The sequence below is a fragment of the Pinus tabuliformis genome, chromosome 8 (assembly GCF_031772625.1).
Source record: "Pinus tabuliformis cultivar Carrire ecotype Pingquan chromosome 8, CPIR1, whole genome shotgun sequence".
Lineage (NCBI taxonomy): Eukaryota > Viridiplantae > Streptophyta > Pinopsida > Pinales > Pinaceae > Pinus > Pinus tabuliformis.
The window spans coordinates 815,622,466-815,644,681 of NC_142294.1; the positions used below are offsets into that span (position 1 = coordinate 815,622,466).

The 22,216-nt window shown below is 41.9% G+C and overlaps 1 protein-coding gene across 3 annotated transcripts in view; it reads left to right on the forward strand.

The window, feature by feature from the left end:
• The window catches only part of PEX1 (peroxisome 1), a 326,445-nt gene that overhangs the window by 128,185 nt on the left and 176,044 nt on the right, over window positions 1-22,216 (forward strand). The window lies entirely within an intron of this gene.

Genomic DNA, 22,216 nt, shown 5'->3' on the forward strand with positions numbered 1-22,216 from the left:
TTGTTGCATGTATGGGTATATGTGCATTCAATCCTTCCTTTGGGGTTGGATGGCGAAAGATTCTGAGTTGGTACCCGGTGGAGTGGGCTAGACCTATGGAGATGATTGTAATCCAGAGTGAAGCTCAGCGGAAGCTTTTAGACATTGGGGATGTTGGAGGCCCAGGTTGGCATTGGGATCCAGGTGGGGCTTCCTATCATATACTAGAGATGCAGGATGCCTACAACATTGGTGGTATAGTTGACCCAACAATTGAGCACACACATTCTCTAGGGGAGTTCCAATCGGCACTAATGGCTAGTCAATTTGAGAGCAAACTCCATGGGTTGTTTGGGCATGTTGGTTGTGCATGGGGTCGCGGGATGATTAGCATACTCTGGCAGGAGCTTGTCGGAGGAGACAACATGGGTAGGCCACCAGACAAGGCATTGAATGGAGACGATGCTCTCCCATTGATGTATTTGGCATAGGAGCCATCGAGGATTGACATAGCAATGATATCCCCTCTAGTAGGTGTGGAGTTAGGCCGCTCGGGTCTACAGGACAGATGAGGAGATGTGACGCGTCATGGTGGGTTCACTGGTAGAGTGGCGGACACTTTGACGCATGTGGTTTACCATTTGATACAGGATGGTAGAACAATAGGCAATAGTACCTAGGGGTGTATAGAGATATGCCTCAGAGTCTAGTGTTATGCAGAGGGATGCGACCTGATGCATACATACACAATTTTTGACCTTAGCATCCAGAGGCTTATTGGGGTATGCAATGATGAGCAGTGGCCTGTAGAGGAGCACGAAGGTGTATGGTGGTGTGTCATGGTGCATGGGTTTGCACCGTGGAGTAGGAGCGACTCACGCCACATTAGGTTTGCGGATGGAGTGATAGATGCATAGGTACCAGTGTTGCACGAAATGCCCCCCGATCTAAACCGGGATCTATGTCCCGTATGGATCTGCTGCCGGATCCACGGTTCGAAAATTTGGAACTGTGGATCAGGCTGGAAATAATGGTTCTTGGAATTTCGGAACTGTTCTGACCCGATCTGTGGTTCTGGATTTCTGAACCGCGGATGGGGCGCGGATCCAATGCTTGACGGGCAACTAAGTTCCGCGCGACCGACCCAAAAAAACAATTTTCTTTTTCTTTTTATTTTGTTTAACTTGAGTTGGGGGTGGGTTTTGGTTGAGCTAGGGAAATGATAGATGGGGATAAAGCTCATTTCCCCCTCTGATTTCCTCACTCTTATATTTTTGGAGAGCTTGAAGAAGAGAGGAGAAAGAGAGAAGAGAGGCTTGAAGAGAGCTTGGAGGGGTGAAGGAGGAGGAGCTAGGAGCAGTGGAGGAGGAGGAGCTTGGAGGAGTAAAGAAAGGCTTCCATCTACAAGAGCGAGGTAAGTGCAAACCCAAACTCCCTCATTTTTCTGCCATTGTTGTTTGTATTTTTTCTCCTCCCTCTCCTACTCTTTCCCATTCTTTCTTCTTGCTCATTTCATTGCAGGTTGTCCATCTATATTCATATTCCAAAATGGTGTTCTTTTGGCTTCTATGGATCATTCCACTTCTAGTTTTCATGATGACAAGGGGGAGTAGGAATAGAAGGGAAGAAGAACAAGAGGATAGTGGTCTTCATATGAGTGACCAATGTATGATGAGGAGGAAGGGTTTGAAGAGGAAGGGGATGAAGTGAACACTGAAGTGTTAGAGGGGAAAGCTGCATTGACAACCTTGTGGAATTATGAGACCAAACTTGAAGGAGGAAAAGGTGGTGGAAGCTACAAGTTTTTGTGCCGTCATGGTTGTGATGGAGGACAACCATATAGTGGTTTATATACTCGTGTGAGGAGGTATCTTTGTGGGGTTTTGGACAGTGATGACAAAACGGGTGCCGTGGGGATAACAATTTGTGAAAATTTCTAAACACTGAAATTGTACTGCAGCGACTGATTTATTTCATCTACTTATTATTCACAGTAAGTTATTTACGAAATCCCTTTAGCAAATATTAAAATAAATTCTACTGCAGTTATCACACAATTACCTAGAGAAAAATACATGTACAAGAACCAATCACATCAACGCAGTTGTTTTTAAACAATTGTCCTCGGAAAAACCCAATGTCGGAAAACTGGTGCAACAGATGAGGGCTTTATTAATTTGTAGCAACAATTGCTTTTATAAGGAATGATTTTACAGAGAAACTGAAAGAAAACACCCGAGACTTTCCCTTTGAGACTTTCTGACACTTTGGAGACCCTGTTCCCACTCCTGCGTCACTCAACGTGGCTCTGCGTCAGCGTGCGTGAGGGCTGCGTCTCTCTTTGCGCTGTCTCCCACTGTCCCTGCGTCACCTCCTCAGTCACTACCTGCTGCTGATGCCCTCCTCTTCCTCCACCCTGCAACTCTCCCTCTGAAATCGATCTCCTTTACTTGAGAATTGATTTTCCTAGAGATACTGAGTATCTGCCAGTGTGTCTCCAAATGATCCTCAAGTCTTCTCTTATACTTTTCCTGTTGATGAATCAACGGCCGAGATTAAGTCTCTAATCAATGGCTAAGATTAAAACAAACTTGATCTTCGTTTCTTAGAAGCTTCTCACCCTTATCTTTATTAATACCCATTAATATTTTTATTTTCCTAAGTTTAGACCTAGGAACCCATTAAAATTATTAATTATACTAATAACTCCTCATCCAGGTGGAATTTCTCAAAACGATTTCCGGGTCTTGGAGATTTCATGTGCCTTAACCTCTCCTCCAAATTTCAAGGCTAGAGCACATCTGATGCTACCAAAAATCAACACAATTTGCCCAAAGGTTTTAGTTGAACAAAGAAGTAAATATATCCAAATAGAGGACGTTGCACAACAAAAGAATAAGAAACAAAAAACTCATTCTAAATCAAGTGCAACCTCTAGATTTGGTAGCTCATCTCCTCATGGTACTTCTGCAACCTCTAGAAGTAGAAGAACAATAGGGGATTTCCTTAATGTTGCTGGGAGGGATGATGTGGATGGAAATATAGTTCTGTTTCTTTGTGCTTGCAATGTACCATTCAATGTGCTTCGCTCTCCGTATTGGCATGATATGGTTAAGGCCATCAATGAAGCCCCAAAAGGATACAAGAGCCCCAACTATGAGAAAGCTAGAACAATGTTATTAGAAAGGGAAAACGCAAAGGTTCAAAGAGCTTTGACACATTTTACAAATGAGTGGGTGGGTTCTAGGGTATCCATTGTATCAAATGGGTGGGCAAATGTTAGAAACCAACATTTGATAAATGTTCTTGGTGTTTCTTCTAGTGGTGCAATATTTATTACATCTCATGACTCCTCCCTTAGTGCAACTGCCCAGAACATTGCAGATCTCCTATTGCAATCAATCAAAGATGTTGGTCCTCATAATGTGGTTCGAGTGATCACTGATAATATTGCAAATTGTAAGGCAACAAGGAAAATTATTGAGCGTACTCATCCACACATATTTTGGTCCAGGTGCTTGGTGCACACATTGAACCTTTTAATGCGTGATATTGTGAAGCATAAAGAATGTGGATGGATTAATGAGCTTTACAAGAGAGGGAAGCAACTCATTAAATTTATCACAGGGCATACAAGGGTAAACTACTTTTATGGCACTTACTGCAAGTTGCAGTTGCTTAAACTTGCAAAAATAAGATTTGGAAGTTATTACCTCACCTTTAGGCGGCTAGCGAGGGTGAGACAAACTTTAACTAATATGGTGACCTCTAAATCATGGGAGGAAATTAACACTGATAGAGATGGTGCTAATGTAGCCAAGGACACTATTCTTGACAGTTACTTTTGGTCATAGATTTTGCGATTCACCAAACCAATTTATTACATGATCAAGTTTGCAGATTCAGATCGACCAATAATTTGGGAGGTGTATGAGCAAATGGATAGCATGCTGGGGTAGATTAAAGACATTGTTGAGCCTAGAGATATTGCCTTGTATAATTATATTCGTGCAGAGGTGGAAAAACAATGGGATATGCTAAATGTTCCATTGCATGCCTTAGCATATGTTCTGACACCTAAATACTATCATCCATCATGGCTTTCAACACCAACACCTGGGGGGGGGGGAGCAGGAAAAAACCACCTAGATCCAAAGGTTCTATCTGGTTATATGAAAGCATTGGATAAATTTGTCTCTGATGAGGAGGTTGCCATGGTACAAAAACATTTGAGCAACTATACGCTTAGCATTGGTCCATTTGGGAGCATGCATGCAATTAGAGATCGAGAGAATTTTTCGTCTCTTGAGTGGTGGAACATGCATGGAGGTGCTACTCCACTTTTACAAACTTTGGCATTGCGGGTGCTATCACAGGTGGTAAACACTTCTTCTGCAGAGAGGTGTTGGAGCTCTTATTCTTTCATCCACAGTGTTAAAAGGAACAAGTTAAATTTAGATTGGGCAGAGAGCTTGGTTTATGTTCACTACAACTTGCGATTGTTGTCCCATTATTGTGATGATGCAAAGACTAATAAATACCTTAAGGTTTGAGACAGAAATCCAGAAGAGCCCAATTTGAAGGATGGAGTGTTGCGATTAGAGCAATTGGAGGATGCTCTTATCTAGGATGATGATGATTGAGTTGAGATGCCACCTCCATCTGGTCCCTTGGTTTCCAGGTTCCATGCTTCAACACCAACAACATGGGCTTCATCTTCATCAGTTCCACAGTCATTGCCACAACTTCCAAAGCCACCATCTTCTTCATTGCTACCAGGTGGGGCTCACGTCTTGTTCGTGGTGGAAGGATGAGAGATTAGTAGATATATTCATAGTTTACTACTTTTGTCATAGATTAGACTTGTAGATTCCTATTGTGAATTTAAACTTTTTTGTCTTACTCTTCCTAGTTCCTTGTTTACTTGAGTTTTGGTGGTGGCCAAGTGGCCTATTTTGAAAACATTATTATTTGAATTTTGGACATGAGTCATGTTGACAGTTGCTTACTTGCTAGATAAGTTACTTGAATGTTTGATGATTTTATCTTCTAAATATTTTATGTTTTATGATATGCTTAAAAATTTGATGTATGCTTGTAATTGCTAGAATCTAGATGGTTGATGCTCGAATAATTAATCATTGATGTACAATGGAACCATGGATGCCATATATATCTTGATTTATGTAAAAATATGTATGTTTGCATGTCTTCTACAACTAATTTGATATTTGGGATGTTTTTTTTAATATAAATGCAAAAAAAATATAACTATATATATATATATAGATATATATATATATATATATATATATATATATATATATATATATAGTAGATGCTTCCGAGATGCTTTGCTTCCTAGATTTTTGAGAATTGATGCTTCCGCATGCCCACTTCCAAAAAATTTCCCCACTTCGTCCTTGCTTTGTGCAAAGTTGATCGGTACATACGGGAAACCAGAGGATACAGGGTGACACAACAGTGGGCGGTGGCATTTGGTGGTGTACAACGGTATGTCGCAAGGCACAATGGTGCGCAAGAGTGTACAGGGACATATGGTTGTGTGCAACGTGTGATGCTACGTAACGATATCTTGGAGCTTTGCCTCTGAGGGGGACTCTTGATAGGGATGTCAGGCATATCATTGTGTTTGGCTTCCCTGGAGTCGATGAGCGGATGGATGATCATTTGGAGACATCGAGTTCAAAAGGGGACAGGTCTTCGATTGAGTCATCAACAGATTCGAGGCGGAGAGAGGGACATCCATAGGATTACCTTTGAGTATCCATACGGGCTCTTGATCCTACCCTTGGGGACCTATACACCTATCACTCTCCAGTATTGCTCATAGTCACAGAGAGTTTGGTTGCTTCCCCTTGATGCTCTTAGTACAGGTGGTAGGACGCGAGAGGCTCACTTGAGACATTTGGATGGGACATAGTGTATCCAGAGAGAGACTTTATCCAGAGAGAGACTTCTTGACAGTGACCTTTGGTTTGGGTGCGAGTTGATGGATACAGGATCAGGGATTGCGTGGTTTGTCACAGAGGTATCATATGTTCCACCCCTGAGCTCACACTTACGGAGATGATTGCAAGGGAGCCACATGTTGGAATTTCAATAGGATAGACTCAGGCGATATGTGAGCACGAGGTACAATGGATGGTAGACTTCGACTACAGGAGTGTCTAGACTCTAGGAAGTGTCTAGGTGCATCACTAGGTGTTGGGATAGTTGGCAGGAGCAGAGTCGTTTGTCATGTACACGACTGTATCTTGAGATTACATACAGGAGTCAGTGATGAGGCACAGATGGGTCCTAGCGGATAACAGGGCTTCACAACGGCAACTGGTGAGGAGTGGGAGTTGTGAACTTCCAGTGTGGCTATGGGATCTAGGGATCCAGTTGACTGATGGATCGTTCCACTTTGTGGTGAGTACGCCCATGATAGCAGGTGATTCAGTTCATTCTCCAATTGACTCATAGGGAATTGCTATTGTCTTCATCATATGGCGAGGTAGGTTGCTACTCAGGATCGAGGCTAGCCATGGAGTGGTAGACTCTGGCATTATTGAGTTTCCCTTGAAGGTTGGGCATAACTTCGATCATGACAAATATTGTGGCCGAGCGTTACAGGAGAGGAGGCTCTAATACGAGCATGCTAGACAGTCAGTCATGACAGGGGTGTTGCAGTGTGAGCAAGTCAGTCTCACACTGCGATGGGCATGGGATTCTAGCATCACAGGATTCGACAGTTCAACTACCCTTAGGGATGAGCTAGTTCTTATAGGGGAAGATCATTCAAATCTTCCATTGGGTTTTAGTGGTTTGTTGTTGGCGTGGGGAACTTCACCAACATGGCGGGATGATTAGCAGGAGGAGATCAGGGGGAGCTCATGTGGGTGAAGATTTATCTCCACAGGGGTTGGATTGTATCTTTAGGAGTCCACCCTTGGAGATGGGTGACTCAGTAGATCAGTTGCACGAGGAGTCAGTGAACACTTTATATTATCATGATGCTCTACTTACTGACGGTATGTAGAGGGTTTCTGGTGCATGTACTAGGTTGGACAGTGAGTGGAGCAAGGGGTGTTTCACATTGATCAAGATGGCTCAGGACCCTGGTGTCGGGGAATTCCTTTATGACAAGATAGTGTTGGGGACAAGGATGACTTAGTGGTATATTTGGGACGTCGAGGTCGATTGTAGTAGACATTTGTGTTAGGTAATTAAGAGGGTGCTTGTTCAACTATCACTTGAGGACAAGCAATTTTTGGCGGGGAGGACTGTCGTGTCTCCAATAAATAATTTTGCTAAGTAAAATCCTCATTTTTGTAATTTTGATGTTAGGGAATATTTTGGCATATAAAACTTAGGAAAAGTGGGTTATGGAGGCCCCACTTAATTTTTGGAGGAAAAAGGGGAAATAAACATTAGAGGAAAATGAAATAATTTTTGTTAAGTGAAATATGGGGACCAACAAAGAGGGAAATTCGACTACCTTGAGAAATTCATAGTTGGAGAAGGAAAGAGAAAAGAAGGGGAGTTCGAACTTGTGGAGAGAGGGGACCACTAAGGGAAAAAGAACCAACATCTATAAATAACACATTGGGGCTCCACTTTTGCATCTTTTGCTCATTATTTTCTAAAGATTGAATTCTCTCTTGGAGGCTGTTTTGCACAAGAGAAGTAGAGTTGTTTAGCTCAAGAGTTTCAATCAAAACTCTCCCTCATTTCAAAGAACTTTGAGTGTCTCCCTAGTGAGGCTTTGGGGGAGTCTATTTTAGGAATTCCATTGGAGTTTATTGCATAGTATTCACTCAAAAATTCATTATTTCTGGGCGCAATAAACAAAACCTAGAGGTTATTTGGAGCATCTTCTGTCTACTGCAGATTCTGGGTATGTACAGGAGATTTTCTACTAGTTAGAGTATGGCACCGTTTTTCAAAGTTATTCCTGTATGTTTTAGCTAGGCCGAATTTTCTCTTATAGAGCCTGCACAGGGGTTGGAGAACATAGTTCTGTTGGTGTTTGGTACTGACATTTGTCAAGTGATTTCAGTCGGGAGTGATAGCTATCTGTCGGAGGATATTGTGCACAAAATTCTCAACCATTTGCAGGAAAGTTTTATCATTTCTTAGTAGTTTCTTTCTGGTTGGACGCAAAACTATGTAGCTGGGAAATTCACACCTATTTTGGGCATCCTGGGTGAGTTGGAATTAGCCCAAACGATTTTTGGGTTTTGTTGGTTGGGTGTGAGGAGCATATAGCTAATTTTATAGAATTTTCCAGGCGGTATTTGAGCTAGAACCATACATTCTTATAGTAGGGCGTATTGCTGGTTAGTTGGGCAGTTTGCATCATATTGTGGGTTCGATATTGGCTTTGAGTTAGGCCAAACCTTTTTTGGGTATTTCTGGGTTATAGGAGAGGAGTCCGTGGCTGCAATTTCAGATCAATCCGGGTAATATTGAGGTCAAAAATTTAGTTTCCTTCCAGCAGTAGTTAGTAGAATTTCTAGGTAGTGTGCAGATTTTGTGGGAGCCATTTCCAGTAGTTGGCCTAGTGATATCTCACCCGAGGTTTGCTTAGCTTGCACAATAGGCCTAGGTTCTATCATTCCTTGCCATTTATGTACTGAGATTTTTATATTAATAAAATGGCTCAATTGTTTGGCTCAGTTTCTTGTATATTTTGATGTGCACATTTGGAATTTGTTTATTGTTGCTGCTTCCTTGTACATGTCTCTCTTATTTGTTGTAAATTTCAATTTGGAACATTACACCCTGGATGTTCATGCAACTAAAAGAATAAAAAAAGCATACCATGGCCACAAAAAAAGAAAAAGAAGAAAATTAAAATGCAAAAAATGGCTGGGACATAAGAATAGCACATGGGCAAAAGCCTAGCATGACCTCTACCCTTCTCATTAGCCATCACCCGGTTCCTAAGTATATGATGCTCCATTATGTCAAAAGGAACCCTTGCATGTCCCAACCTTGATGAGCAAAGAACTGTCTCATCTTAAGGGGTAACATTGAATGCTACATCATAAAGAGCAAGTTCTAACCCTCGAGCCAATGTTTTAAAACTCCGACTCTGACTCCTACTCGGCCGAGGATCGACTCCGACTCTGACTCCGAAACGGTAATGACTCGGCCGGCTCGATTTCAATGACTCGGTCGTTGTAAAAAATACATTAAATATTTATTTTTTTTATTAAAAAACATAATTTTAAATATTTTAAACATAATTTTAAAGATTTTCATTCATGTTTCCAGAATCCAAACACACAGCATTATAATATAGATGGAAGACAACATATGATCAAAGTAGGCTCATGAACCAATCCATTATATCAAAATGGTACCCAATGGCAATACATAGTCAACTGTCATACATGATCAAAGACTCAAAACAAAATACAAATAACCAAGGAGGCTAGAAATGGCCTCTACAACAAAAGTAAACTGTGATGGTGACCAGACTCCAATACTAGTACTACTGCAGCACTGCTAGCAGCTACACTACTACTGGCTAGTAGCTACTGCCAGAGGAGCCAAGATCATCTCGACCAATCTCTGGATCATCATCATCAGAGTCAGACAAGGGGCCCCATGGCTCCTCCTCATCATCATCGTCTCCAACTGCAACTGTAGAAGTGGTACCAGTACCACTAGCAGGCTGTGCAGCAGATGCAAGCTGAGATAGAGTAGATATGCGGCTGCGCAGGCGCTTCTGTCGTGGCTGAGCAGAGGAAGCACCTACAACTGGAGTCCTTGCTGGCTGTGAGACTGAGGCTGGTGGATTGGGATCTGCATTCAACTGAACAGGCTGAAGTTGAACAACATGTTCAAGTTCAACTGATGTCTCCATATCTATATCTACATCAAGATCCTCATCAGGATCAAACTCTGGTGGACGACTCTCCACTACCCAATCTGATGTTGGATCAATGTCTTCCAACACAATGGGATCTGAATCAGGTCTTTTGTTCAGCAAATGGTTTCATCTGAGCCGAAGGTTGTATTGGACATAAACTAGATCATTCAACCGTTTTTGATCCAAACGGTTTCTCTTCTTTGTGTGAATCCTCTCAAAGACAGACCAATTGCGCTCACACCCAGATGCACTGCAAGTTTGACTCAAAATACGAATTGCAAACCTTTGCAATTCAGGGCAATGGCCACCAAAGGCCTCCCACCATTGTGCTGCAAAAAACATAGGAGTGTAATGAATTATGAGTTAGTTGAAGCTCAACAAAATTACAAATTATATCTAACTTTCAAATTATAAATGATTTAACAAACTTTAATAAAAAAAGTAAAACCATTAAGAAATTGAAAATTGAAATTTTTGTTTACCTGGCTCATCTGCTTCTCTTGCAATCTTTGCTAGGTTCTTCCCAAAGGTACCTGATGCATTGCTGAAGGTTGTGACCTGTCGATGTATCTCCAGCTGATCAGACTCTAATGGGATCATGCGATCAATGCAATCAATCAGTCCATCTCTGACCTCCCCCCTCAAACCTCCTGACTCCTTAGCTTTATAATGATACCGTGGGTTCAAAAAATACCCAGCTGCATGTATACGGCGATGGAGTTGATTGTTCCATCTTTCATCAATGATTGCCCAAATGGGCCCATACTTTGCCACTCTATCCTTGTATGCTGTCTTTATTTGCTCCTTTGCTTGATCCATAGCCTCATAAATGAAGCCCATAGCCAACCTTTCCCCATCCACCAACCACAACACCTTAACTAGTGGCTCAACAAGCTTCACAATCTCTGTTGCCTTTCTCCAAAAAATTTCTTCATGGACTTTCCTTTTCAATTCTTTGCCTTCTGGTTTGTTAGACCAATTGCTTTGATTCCATTCATCACTAGAAAACATCTTTTGCAAGTTTCTATGTTGGGAAAGCATAGATTGCAATGTCAAAAAATGTGTAGCAAATCTAGTGATGGCAGGCCTAATAATATCCTTGCCTCCAGTGTGTTTCCTCATGAGACTCAAAACCAGTGTATGATTGTAGATAAATTTTGTTATGCTTTTGGCATGATCTACAATGTTTTTGACCCAATCTAATTTTCCAATATCCTCAAGCATGAGGTCTATGCAATGTGCAGCGCATGGGGTCCAAAAGATGGTCTTGTGTTTTTCCTCTAACAGTTTACCAGCAAGAACATAGTTAGAGGCATTATCTGTGATGATTTGAACAACATTAGCCACCCCCACCTCCTCAACAACCTGATCCAATAGCTGAAACAACAAGTGGCCATCTTTTACCTTATCAGATGCATCAACTGATTTTAAAAACATGGTTCCCTGTGGGCAGAAGACAAGAAAGTTTATGATGGTACGGTTTCTTTGATCAGTCCATCCATCTGACATGATGGTACACCCTGTTCTTGCCCATGAGTCCCTGAACTCTTGCAAATACTCATTAATGGGTTGAATTTCTTTCTGCAAACAAAACCCCCTTAGCTCATGCATAGTAGGGCCTTTGAAGCCTTTTCCAGCAGCATGTATGGCATCAAACATAGGCTCATAATGTGGTGAACGAGTAGCATTAAAGGGGATATCAGCATCATACCACCATCTAGCTATGTACTCACAAGCAGTCTCCCTCAATTCTTTCTTCCAATGGTCATCTAAAGTGGGCTGAATTTGACCTTTACTAACTTCAGGACCATGTGCATCTGATGGAGAGGAGGGAGTGAAATAACTTTTGATAGTCACATCACCCTTTTTCAAATTCGTTCTACCCTTTCCCTTATCTTGAATAGAACCAATAGAGGGAGGAACATATCGGAAAGGGTTGGATGCCTCAGTTTGAGGGATAGAGGAAGAACCCTCAAAATCATAGTGGGGGTTGGTAGCCATCATTTTTTGTATCTCCCTCTTCCTCCCAATTTCAGCCTGTATGTCTTTTTGCCTAGCCTTCTCTTCTTTAAATTTCTCAAAGCTGGCCAACAAATTCTTTCTAATCTCCCCAATTTCTGGTGAGGTACATGGGGTAATTTGGCCTCTAATCCCTGCCAAGTGTTGTTTCAGCCTATGAATGCCCCCAGGACCTTCCTTAATTTTCCTATGGCAAAATTTGCAATGCATTTGACTATCAACCATTTCAACATATGCCCAAGCAGGATCTCTTGCCCTAGGTGCCATTTTTTGACTAGGAAAACAATCTGAAAATGAAAAAAAAAAACATTGATTCAATGTTCATTTACTTGACAAAAAACACTCTCTAAGCTTTCTAGATATGCACCTAAAATTTACTAAGCAAAAACAGATTTATAGAGGTGGAAAAAAATACCTCCAGGCACAAACTGCCTCCTCAAGCTTGCTCCAAGAATCAGCTCCTCAATGCTGCTCCAAATGGCTGCCCAAGAAGCTCCTCACTCCAGCTACAATGCTCCTCCAAGACTCCTCACTGCTGCTCCAAAACAAGCTCAAGAACTGCTCACTAACTCTCAAAGAAGACTCTCACTCAAATGCATAAGACTGCTGTGAGTGAATGAGAGCACTTGGGTGTGTTAAATAGGGTTTGGGAGGGGGAAATGGACCCCAAAAATCATTTAGCATATTGGTATAACAGTTTGAGATCCAAAACAAACATTAAACAATTTAAAAATCCCAAAAAAATCAATTTTTTAATGCTGTTTACGTGTGGAGGGCCGTCCCATTGTGACTCGGCCGAGTCATATCGGAAACGGCCGGGTTGGCCGAGTCACCCATGACTCGGCCGAGTCATTGAATGACTCGGCCGAGTCATGGGTGACTCGGCCAACCAGACCGTTTCCAAGGCCGGGTCACTCCCAACTGCTTCAACTCGGATCAATCGAAACGGCCGGTTTTTAAAACAATGCCTTGAGCTATGCACTGTAATACAAAGCATTATCAAGAAAAAGTTAAAGGCACACTAGAGGGGTGGAAAAAGTAGGTCGAGCAGGGTAACTCATGTCTCCACGATTTCTCCCTCCTTTACATCTATTACACTTAGGATGTGGACTCCCCATCAGCTGGTCCCGTTGACCATGGCTCTTGGCCATGAAGCCTTTTACTCTCCATTGCCATACATTTACACTAACACCTATTGGTTAAGGGGTTGACCTTGGAAATGCCACTTTCTCTTGAGGGTTAGAAGCACCTAATCAGGTTGACAATTAGCCACCTCTATCATGGTAGGGAACACCTTTACGGGACTTGGTCTAGTTAGCTATCGGGAGGTGATTCAAGTTTGATGTACTATTATGCCCTTAAGATTCAAGCTTGTTCCACATAGATGTTCATATGATCTTAGTCTATAATGGATGGTTGCTTTCACTTGAGTGCATACTGGTCTTGTCAGGTGGTCCATAGCAGCCCAGGCCTTGAAGGCACATTCTCCACAGGTACCTATGCCTTTCAGAGATATAGATGGCTTAACAGATGTAGCATTGAGAGTTTTGGGCCTTATGATGACTTGAGCAGATGTAACATGTCCCAGAGCACCCTCAAGACCTATGATGTTGATCCTCATCAACCTAACACAGAGGATTCTTGCTAATTGCATAATTGGACCTAGCATGCCTCCAAGTTGGCCTTGACACCACCTGATAGGCAATGTTGAAATTGCTAAGTCTATCCGTTAGAAATTTTATCTGTATTTTTCTGGTTTATTTCCCCTACTTGTTAATTACAAACAAGTTATTTAAACATATAAACATCGAAATAAACACAATACAGTCTCAACCATCTATAGATCAACAGCTGAAAGAAATAGCAAACACACAAGTGACACCGTTATTTTTGGACAACTCGTCCCCGGAAAAACCCAATGCGGGAAAACTGGTGCAACAATTTTGAGGGTTATATTATTATGCAGTATATCCTTGAGTACAACTGGGTGCCAAACTGGCTCACCCGACAGAGAAAAATAACTGGTAGTAATACCTCTCTATTCGGAAGTAGATATTCAAAAAATCTGCCCCACGAAACCCTCTTCAGCACAACTGAAGCAATGCGTCAGCCCTCTTAGCTTCTGCGTCAGCCTCAAAACCCTCTGCATCAACGCTTTGAGACATTGCGCAACCTCTACGACCTTCTGCGTCACTCCTGCTGCCCTTTGCGTGGATGACACAGGCCCTCTGGCCTTTGTGCTGTCTTAGCTAGCCTCTGCGTGGCTTGCTCTGGCTTCTGCATTTGCCTCTCTGCCTCTGAGCTGGTCTCTCAGCACTATCTCTGCCTCTCTGTCCAGTACTCACTACCCCTCGCTGCAAAGTGATCACTGATTCGACTTTTCTTAGCAAACCCCGTTCTAGAAAATCGAATCACTGATCACTTTGGTGTGTTTTCCAACTGACCCTCAAGCCTCTTATACTTTTCTCGTTGGTCCTTCGACGATCAAGATTACATCTCTAATCAACGACTAAGATTAGATTTGGTTTGATCCATGACTTTTGGAACCTTCTAACCCAGTTTTATATTAATACCCATTAATATTTTACAGTGTTTTACGACTCCGACTCCGACTCCGACTCGGTAATGACTCGGCCGGCTCGATTTCAATGACTCGGTCGTTGTAAAAAATACATTAAATATTTATTTTTTTTATTAAAAAACATAATTTTAAATATTTTAAACATAATTTTAAAGATTTTGAATTTTCATTCATGTTTCCATTGTCCAAACACACAGTGGGGGAAGAGTCGAAGACAATTTTGGAATTTATTGAAGGTGCTTGGCCCTTTCTTCTAGACCACATATGAAGTATCTGTGGCTCCATTGAAGCTACCTGGAACTATAATCTTGAGCAGTCACATAAAATGCTTGAATCTCCATGTTCATTGCACATGCTAAGTATGAGTTCTGTTGAGGTTATGACAATGTTTGCATTAACAGTTTTGTTGGTGACTCTTCATCCTACAGCAGCATGTAAAAGTTACACAATTAACCAGTCCTATTGTTTGCAGCATTAAGGTGATTGAAGAAGTCTTGGTAACAGTATGGTGGTGGAGCACATACATGTGCATTGATCTTTGGATCCTTGATCAGAATTTCTGAAAGGGTTTGAACTTTGTATTGTTGATATGAGTATTTTCATAAACATTATTGTCCATACCGTGATAGACAGAAGATGCAGCCTTCTCTTCTGTAACTTTTGATCCATCACATGTGAAGGTTTAGGTCTAAATATTGACTCTACCGTAGTCACTAATCACTATCAGTAAAACTTGGATCTCTCCTATTCTATAAAGAAGAGATGATACAGACTATTCGACATATGTCTTAGAGAAATGACGAGCTAGTTGCTATGTAATTTTCATGTTTTGAGTTAATAGACAGTGGTGGAAATGGTTGCTGCAATATTAGCTTGCTGTAAAATTATAACACTTATATTGTGATTTCACAGTTCACTTGTGACTCGGCCAGCTACCCGGCCTGGTTGACCGAGTCACATATGACTCGGCCGAGTCATTGGATGACTCGGCCGAGTCATATGTGACTCGGTCAACCGAACTGGGTAGCTGGCCGAGTCACTCCCTAGGCCTTTGACTCGGTTCGACTCGGCCGAGTCGGAGTCGATTCGGCCGTTTTGTAAAACAATGATATTTTATATTTCCTAAGTTTAGACTTAGGAACTCCATTAAAAATATTAATTATTTTAATATCTCCCAAACCGGGTACAATCTGTCCAAACCATTTCTGGGTCTTGGAGATCTCATGTGCTTTAGTCTCTCCAACAATTTTCATGGCTATAGCATATGCGATGCTACCCCAAATCGACACTCCCTCTTAGCGAGGACTGTGCTCTAGTAATACTCCACACTGAGCATCACTGTGATTATACGACATCGGTACCTGTGTTGATGCTAGGCCTCCTCGCCCAACATCCTCTGCACTGCTGCCCATGGCTCTGCCACTGCCACTGCTGCATCCGTGCGATAGCTCCCTCTACATCTGTGCTGCTGCTGGTCCATCCTCCCAACACTACATCTGCACTGCATCCCTCTCTCATCATGTTGCATCGTGCTACTGCTAACCGCTACTGCATTGCAACTCAGTTACTGAGAAGTAAGTATCTGATCCACCCAACTTCTGACAACCCTGTCCGGCTAGAAACACTCCCGATGCTGAAGCTCCCTCTGCCGCTAACAAGTACTCCCTCTACTGACCTCTACATTGCTACAACAACTCCCTGCATCTTGCACACCTCTCTGTGCCATCCTACACCGTTGCAACACTTTCGTGCCTCTCACACTATTGCAGCCTGCTAGCCTCGCACTGCTTTGGGACTCCTGCACTGTAGCACTCTTTGCTACTTCATCCGCATCCGTCTCTACCTACATCCGCCAGTCCTGCTACGCCTCTTCGGGGCTCCCATAGCAAGGTATAATCCAAGAGGATGGGTACTTCAAGGATCTTGTCCCTCATTGCCTGTAGTCCTCCTGACTATAGCTCGATGTTTTCCCACTTCTTTCTCCGCGTTTGCTGGCGCTGCCTTCGAGTCAGAAGCCTCTCCCTTACTCTTCTTCCTCGGACATTGGTTTGCATAGTGACCCAGTTCCCCACAATGGGAGCACTTGACCTTGGAAAGGTCCTTCTTCTTCCTCTTCTCTTGCTTCCCTGCAGATGCTAGAGCCACATCCTCTTCCTCCTCCTTCTTGATCTTGACCCCTCTGCTACTACTCCCTGTTTTGGTCACCCATCTGATCTCTTCTTGGCAAAGAGCCGCCCACAATTCTTCCCAATCTGGAAGGTTTTCCCTGCCCAGAATGCTCTGGACGAATGTCTCCCAATCCTTGGAGACTGCGTTTAGAGCGGTCCTCACCATCAACTTCTGATCCGACTTGCTCCCTATGGAAGTCAGTTGGTCCCGGATCTCCTTCAATCTCCCAAGGAAGTGATCTATCTGCTCCCCCTTCTGCATCTGGTATGACCGCAACTGATTTTCAAGTAACATCTTCCTCTGCATGGAAGTATGTTGGTACAATGTCTTCAAGGCGTCCCACATTTCCTTTGTCGTCTCTTTCTCGGCAATATGTTGGACCACATGATGCTTGACCCCATCAAGGATGATGCATTTCGCCTTGGCCATTTCCTCCTCGTACTTTTCTTTGTCAGCCTGGTCAACTAGGATAGCCACTGTTCTCAAGGCGAAGGCCTTGATGCGATGTCTATCTAGAATGGACAGGATCCTGGCCTTCTAGACCACAAAGTTAGACGCCCCGTCCAGCCTGTCCTGATCCCTCAGTCCATTCATGGCCATCTCTCTGCTCCTCCTTTCGACTCCTTCGATTCTCTACTTCCCTCTGGAAGTTCTCTCTTCGACTCCCTCGGAGTCGCTACTTTCGGTTTGGAAGTTCTCTGCTAGACTCCCTTTGAGTCTTGATTTCCCTCCTGGAAATTCGCCTGCCAATCGTCGAGTCACCCCTCTCCGATCTCCTATGCACCTGCAACATTGATCCAGATTCCTTGGCTAGAAATCTGCCTCGGTAGCGACTCCCTCTACCTTGGTTTTGCCTCGTTAGGTACTGTTCTACCTACAACACCCCACCAACTTCACTCCCCGCAATCTGCCCACAGCGTCCTATGCCCCAGCAACTGAAGGATTGAGCCTCTAGGCTCTGCGCAATCCCGACACTGGCTGAAATGCTCCCCTAGCCAACTGCGTCAACCCTCCTGGTCTCTGTGTGAGCCTTTTTTCTGCCCTCCTTAGCCTCTGTGCTAGCCTCTCTCTGGCTCGGACTTGATGACGTAGTCCCTCTGCGTCAACCCTTCTTCTGTCGCTTTTTGCAAGGAAAAACTTCTGTCACTCGGGACAACTCTTTCTGCAGCAAATGCTCTGCTTCAGCTTGTGCCTTCAGCTCTCTTGTGATCTGTAACCATGCTTTGATACCATGTTGAAATTTCTAAGTCTATCCGTTAGAAATTTTATCTATATTCTTTTGGTTTATTTCTCCTACTTGTTAATTACAAACATGTTGTTTAAACATATAAACATTGAAATAAACACAATACAATCTCAACCATCTACAGATCAACAGCTGAAAGAAATAGCAAACGCACAAGTGACACCATTATTTTTGGACAACTCTTCCTCGGAAAAACCCAATGCTGAAAAACCGGTGCAACAATTCTGAGGGCTATATTATTATGCAGTATATCCTTGAGTACGACTGGGTGCCAAACTGGCTCACCAGACAGAGAAAAATAACTAGCAGTAATACCTCTCTATTCGGAAGCAGATATTCAAAAATTTGCCCCACAAAACCCTCTCCAGCACAACTGAAGCACTGTGTCAGCCCTCCTGGCCTCTGCGTCAGCCTCAAAACCCTCTGTGTCAGCCCTCTGAGGCACTGCGCAGCCTCTACGACCTTTTGCATCACTCTTGCTGCCCTTTGCGTGGATGATGCAGGTCCTCTGGCCTTTGCGCTGTCTCAGCGAGCCTCTGCGTGGCCTGCTCTGGCTTCTGCGTCTGCCTCTCTGCCTTTGTGCTGGTCTCTTGGCACTATCTCTGCCTCTTTGTCCAGTATTCATTGTCCCTCGCTGCAAATTAATCACTAATTCGACTTTTCTTAGCAAATCCCGCTCTAGAAAATCGAATGACTGATCACTTTGGTGTGTTCTCCAACTGACCCTCAAGCCTTCTCTTATACTTTTCTGGTTGGTCCTTCAACGGTCGAGAATACTCTTTAAGGGAACCTTCTAACCCATTTTTATATTAATACCCATTAATATTTTATTTTTCCTAAGTTTAGACTTAGGAAACTCCATTAAAAATATTAATTATTTTAATATCTCCCAAACCGGGTACAATCTGTCCAAACCATTTCTGGGTCTTGGAGATCTCATGTGCTTTAGCCTCTTCACCAATTTTCATGGCTAGAGCACATCCGATGCTAGCCCAAATCAACAGGCAAGCCATTATTTAGAGCTCAAATGAGGTTGGTCGTCCATGAGAGACTAGGGAGGGTTATTGCACTTGATGGAGCTCTAACGCTAGAGAGAGGAGGACCTGTTTTGACCGTTGGAGACCCATGGAGATGACATGGTTACATCCGAGCTAGTTTTGGGACCCCAAAAGATGATTTGAGGTGGATTTGTAATGTACCCAACAATTATTCAAGCCATTTGGATGCACAAATTCAATTTCCTCAAGCAAATGTTTCCAAAAATATTTATAAATTTTTATGACACCTCTCTTCAAATAATTGAAGCTCAAACATAGTCATTCTACTCAAGCAAGTAACACAAAGAATCTGTGTGCAAACTGGAGTAGGAACAATTTGAGGCAAAGAAGATATTTTTATTGAGAGCAGGGTTGCGGGGGAGCGGTCCCCCCCCCCCCCTCTCGAACCTGCTCCCGAAATTTTCGCTCCTTAGCCTTTTTTGCAATTTTTTTTTTTTGTAGTAACATTCCAAATGCAATTTTTTTCAAAGAAATAAATAATTTTTGTGGGGCAGCCTAATTATCAAGCCTATGCCCCTAGTATTGATACACGATTCATGGTAATGTTAAATTCTTAAAGTAAAAGTGACACTTTCCTTAATCTTCGAAAACGAAAATTAAGGAAAATGTCACTTTTACTTAAATTTTTAACATTACCATGAAATGACTCAAGATGTTTGAGAGTGGTTCCGACCTCATTGGATTTCATAAAACGAAGATTAAGGAAAATGTCACTTTTACTTAAATTTTTAACATTACCATGAAATGACTCAAGATGTTTGAGAGTGGTTCCGACCTCATTGGATTTCATATGTAGAGATTAGAATTTTAAATCTCATTCAAAATCTAGCAAGTTGATCAATTTTTCAGGATTTTAAGATTGGGGGGATTGCAATGTTTCCATTGGATTTTGGCATGTATTAGGGTATGGAACTCGTATTTAATGAAGAGCACCAATCCCTCTACCTTGATGTTAGTGACATTGGTTTGTCGAACTCCTCTATCATGACCCTCCTAAAAATGTAATCATCACTCGAACAAAATCTTGACTTGACATGCTATGTTTTTCTATCTTATGTTAGTGAGGGTGATATTAATGACAAATATCTTGATTTTCCAACAACACTCAAAAATTAGACATTTCTAGCGGCGACAAGAGACCCAAGCATTAGCAATAGATAATAGATTTACTTGTCTTTTCTAGTTTCTAGTAGTTTGTAAAACTGATGACTCTTTCATATTTATTATGATATTTTTTGTAAACAATATATGACAATTTGAGTTTGAAGTTTGAAGTTGGCAATTATAACTCATTGGTAATGAACTATGAATATGATGCTTCGTGAAAGTTTAAAGTTGTTTTATTTCATTTCATATTATAACATTTCATTTCATGTTAGATATTATTTGTTGTAATGGTTACAGTTAGCTTACAAGTACAACTTTGGTGATCAATAATGATAAATGTTATATATTGAATTTTGAAAGCTTGAAACTTTAAGATTGATGAATCATGATTCATGAGACTCAATATGTTGTATGTTACTACCTTGTGGACATGGTTGATGAAGATTATAACTTCTAGATGATTGTTGTTATATTGTTCAATCTATGTTTTTTATGTTTTTTGTATCTAATTCATCATTTTACATGTTTTTGTTGAAATATATGCATCAAAATATAAAAAATATATATATTATATAAAAAATGCTCCGGGATTCGCTCCCAAACCGGGAGCTTTTGAAAATGTCGCTCCCGCTCCTGTTTTTGCTCCTGCTCCCAAGTAACCTTGATTGAGAGCAAATGCCAGTATTACAAATGTTTACACTTGGAAGTTGCATTCTCTTTCAAAATACTACTGGAGGAAGACTTGGAACCAATTCAGCTTCTTTATGAAGCCGCTACAGTCATAAGATCATTAATAAGAAGCTGCTACAGGCACCATGACAATTCAACTTCCATGGAAAGAGCTGCTACAGGGCAATACCTATTCAACCTCCTTGAAATAAAGGCTAAAATGTCCCTCCTTCAGTGGAAGAATCAGGTCTGGAATCAATGGGTGTCCTTGGCATAAACTTAACACAATTCTTTGAGAAATGTCACACGGCATCTCTCAAGAAATCAACTGCTTCATGGGTGTGCAACTTCAATTCTGGAAAATCTCTCAAACAATTCGATTCTCCCAAATGAGACCACAATTTCGGCCCTATGAATTCTCTGAAAAAGACACCCAACAATTCGTAATTCGGCTGCCTTGTCTTAGCAGGGATTTCGAACTTTCGAGGGATTTGACTGCCTTCTCTTAGCAAAGATCTCGAACTTCTGAGGAAGATCACTGAGAAATATATGCAAGGAAACCCCACAGAGTTGTTGAGAAGAATCTCGACCTCCAATCTAATCTTCCTAGTGTGTGCTTCCTTAATGCCAAGAATTAGATTCGGCTCTCTAAACTTTAATTATTTCGCTCCTCCTTTGAATATGAACTTCGGCTTGAGGGTTTGTCACTTGGCCAAGGAAAATTAGTACCAACTCGGCCCACCAATGCTTAATCTTGGCTGTCCTAGGAAGATAGTAATATTCGACCAAATGTGGAAGAAAGAGTAGTCCTACAAATCTAATCACAAGGCCAATAATCTCTGTAAACAAATATCGTTAGATCTTCAAGAAAGAACAATAGGAAATACTAAATAGCTCTACAAGGGTGACAATGAAATTCACCGAAGATAGAGAAATCTAACTAGGGTGGCAAGAGATCCACCGAAGCTAGTGTGAGGATCTGACTGGAAACCCTCGGTAGTGAACTCACTTGAGCTTCTTCACCAATGACAAATTATATGATGGAATAAAATGATCGATCATTGAGCTCCCTTCTCCTTTTATAATCTTTCATTGAGACTTCTCGAAGCTTCTAGATCTTCCTTTAATATTGTTTATTGAAGAAGTCAATTTTCCCTCTTAAGTGATTTTGCCCCTTTTTAAAGTAAAATACCTTTTGCCTCTCCTATTATTTATTATTTACCCTTTTTTATTTAATAATAACAAAATTGGGTAAATTCCCATGGATCTCCTAGATTAATTTTTCGTTCTCGCTAGCCGATTAGGAGATGACTAGGTCACTAGGCAAGCAGAAGTCATGTCTCCAGCTCATGAGATAGGGAACATTACCATCCTGCCCGCCTAATATTGCTTGTCCCAAGCAATCCACCTGTATTCCTGGATCCCACTCTTTAATCAAAAACCTGGATATGAGGGCCAGAATGCTTAGATCCCCACAATTGTTAAAAGTTAAAACCAATGAT